This window comes from Arachis hypogaea, chromosome 16 (assembly GCF_003086295.3).
Source record: "Arachis hypogaea cultivar Tifrunner chromosome 16, arahy.Tifrunner.gnm2.J5K5, whole genome shotgun sequence".
Classification (NCBI taxonomy): Eukaryota; Viridiplantae; Streptophyta; class Magnoliopsida; order Fabales; family Fabaceae; genus Arachis; species Arachis hypogaea.
In genome coordinates, this window is record NC_092051.1 from 4,854,139 (window position 1) to 4,857,463 (window position 3,325).

At 40.8% G+C, this 3,325-nt stretch overlaps 1 non-coding gene across 1 annotated transcript; it reads left to right on the forward strand.

Moving 5' to 3' along the window:
• The first annotated feature begins 474 nt into the window (after positions 1-474).
• On the forward strand, positions 475-578 carry LOC112759931 (small nucleolar RNA R71). Its single transcript, XR_003180393.1, has one exon. It is a non-coding gene; the product is annotated as a small nucleolar RNA R71 (small nucleolar RNA).
• The last annotated feature ends 2,747 nt before the right edge of the window (positions 579-3,325 follow it).

Genomic DNA, 3,325 nt, shown 5'->3' on the forward strand with positions numbered 1-3,325 from the left:
TATGTGGACTTGTTATGTTGGTTTTGCTGGTTTCCCCACCCAAAGTTTGGTTGGTTTTTCCAGCCTGGGTTGTAAGTGTTGGAATGTGGATCATATGGTTGCCTTTATTGATTTCCTACATAATTGGCCTCTTCCCAATCACCTCCTTCAGTGCTTGCTTCCTCTTGATCTTGTGTGTGTATTGCAGCCACTTGCTTTGTTTCTAATTTCCTGGTGAGCTCTGCTAGTTGCTTGGCAAACACCTTGTTTTGGGCTAGAATTGTATCAACATGGTTCAGCTCCATGACTCCCTTAGTGTTGTGTCTCTCTGATGCATAGTAGTACTCATTCTCAGCCACTGTCTCAATCACTTCAATGGCTTCTTCCACCGTCTTTTTCCTGTTCAATGAACCTCCTGATGAATGGTCTACAGCCTTCCTTGATTCATAAGAAAGTCCATCATAGAAAATGTGCAATTGCACCCAGTCATGGAACATGTCTGGTGGGCATTTCCTTGTCAAATCCTTGAACCTCTCCCATGCCTCGTAGAGAGTTTCACCATCTTGTTGTCTAAAAGTCTGAACCTCAGATCGAAGCCTATTGACCTTTTGTGGGGGGGGGGGGGTAGAAACGTGCCAGAAACTTGCTTTCCACCTCGTCCCATGTTGTTAGGCTCCCCCTTGGGAATGATTCCAGCCACTTAGCTGCCTTGTCCCTAAGTGAAAATGGGAACAAAAGCAGTTTATAGGCATCTTCCTGGACTCCATTAGACTTCACAGTGTCGCAAATTCTCAGGAATTTTGTGAGATGTTGGTTTGGGTCTTCATTAGCACTCCCACCAAATGAACAATGATTCTCCACAAGTGATATTAGCTGTGGTTTGAGCTCAAAATTGTTGGCCTGAATGGGTGGTTTCTGAATGCTGCTACCACAATTCCCAGATGTTGGGTTTATGTATGAACCAAGAACCCTCCTCTCGGGAATGGCATTGTTTCCATCAGCTCTCCCATGGTTATGAACTTCTCTTTCCATGTTGAGATCTAGAGCTTCCTCAAAATTGTCCTCAGATTCTCCTTCAGATTCTTCTTCTCCCAGTACTCTCTTCCCTCTTGCTTCCCTTCTAAGTCTATGAAGGGTCCTCTCTGGTTCGGTATATGGAGGAGTTGATGTCTCTCCTCTCCTACCTGTCATACAAGAACACAGCACAGGCAACAAACAAGTAAAATACTCTTGGTTAATGGAAGAGTATGGTTAGAGCAGTTGAGGAATTAATTTAAATAGTTAGTGAGTCAGTGAGTTAGTTGCTTGAATTTAAAGGCATAAAGAAAGAAAGCATGTAACAGAGTGCAGAAATTAAAATTCAACAAGTAACTTGAACTGAATGAACAAAGCAAAAAAAAATGCTCAATCTAGTTAACTTCCAATTGGAGAATTGTCAATCGAAAACCAATCCCCGGCAACGGCGCCATAAACTTGATGCACATAAACTAGTTATGCTACGATTTAGGAAATTGCACAATCGGCAAAATTCCTTCCGGCAAGTGCACCGGTTATCGTCAAGTAAAAACTCACAATAGAGTGAGGTCGAATCCCACAAGGATTGGTTGAATGAGCAATTCGGATTAGAAGTGTGTCTAGTTGAGCGGAATCAAGAATTAGATGAGAGTTGCGGAATGTAAAATTGGCGGGAAACGTAAATGGCAAGAAATTGAAATTGCGGAATCTTAAATTGCATGAATTAAAGAGCGAGAAGCTAAATTGCTGAAATTAAAAGGGAATAGGGGTGATTGCATGAATTGAATTGTAGAATGTAAAGAGAAAGTGGAAATCGGAGATGGGGAATTCATTGGGTTTTAGGAGATATTGAGATCTCCGAATCAAAACATTTTTATCTCTTCCTCAACCAATGCGTTCATTGAATTTTTGCTTGGCAATCTTATATGATTGGATCCCAATCCCTTGGCTCACCAATTCTCTCTAAAAACAAACAAATTTCCAATCCCTTGGCTTAAATGTTCATAAGAAGAGATGATGCTCGATCACTGATTATACCACACAGTTTCATGAACCACAATTTGGTAGGATTACATGTCACAATATCCATCCAAACCCCAATCCAATTCACTGTGAGAAAGCTTCTCTAGCATGAATCCTCCATTCCTTTCCCAAGGTTCCGAAGGATTCCAATTATGGGTAGTTTCTTTCCCAAGACAACTACCCAATGGAATTAGATCGAGAAGCTTTCTAACAAAATTCAAGAGAAAAGATTGAAGAAGAAGATAAAACTATTATTGATTCATTGAATTACAATAGAGCTCCCTAACCCAATGAAAGGGGGTTTAGTGAGTCATAGCTCTGAATTCAATTACAAAAGTATGAAAACTTCCAAAAATGAAAAAGTCAAAAAAAAAAGGTCTCTCTAACTTAAATTCTATCCTATTTATACACTTTCTTCATTGACCTTCTGTTGTGTTTCTTGGGCTTTGAGGCCTCTCCCTGCTTTCCTTTTGCTTTGGGTTTATGATCCATAATCTTGATGAGGCTGCTGATCCAAATTCTGTAACATTCATTGAGCCAACTTAGTGACAATCAAGTAATGACACATGACTCAACAAATTGAAATTCCAGACTCATCAATCCTTCAGGCCCAATCCCATAAACCATGATATTCAATTGGGTTTCATACCAGAGTAAGTTTAAGTTAATGTTTGTGCTCAAATGCTAACTTAAACTGCAATATTTTTGGCCCAGAAACCTTTTCCAAGAGTGGCGTTTAAGTTGCAGTTTAAGCTTAAACTGCAGCTTAAACGCCAGACACTTCCAGTGATGCCTTTTGTGGAAGCACGTTTAAGCTTCAGTTTAAGGTTAAACTGAAGCTTAAACGTGGAAATGGAAGAAGGCAGCCCTGGAGGGTAACGTAGTCGAACACGTTTAAGCTTCAGTTTAAGGTTAAACTGAAGCTTAAACGTGGAGATAGGAAAAGCAGCCCTGGAGGTCGAACACGTTTAAGCTCCAGTTTAAGGTTAAACTGGAGCTTAAACGTGGAAATAGAGAAAGCCATCCTGGAGGTCGAACACGTTTAAGCTTCAGTTTAAGGTTAAACTGGAGCTTAAATGTGGAAGCGGAGAAAGGTAGCCCTGGAGGTCGAACACGTTTAAGCTCCAGTTTAAGGTTAAACTGGAGCTTAAACGTGGAAGCGGAGAAAGCAACCCCTGGAGGTCGAACACGTTTAAGCTCCAGTTTAAGGTTAAACTGGAGCTTAAACGTGGAAATGGAGAAAGCAACCCTGGAGGAGAAAACTTGGTCGAACACGTTTAAGCTCCAGTTTAAGGTTAAACTGGAGCTT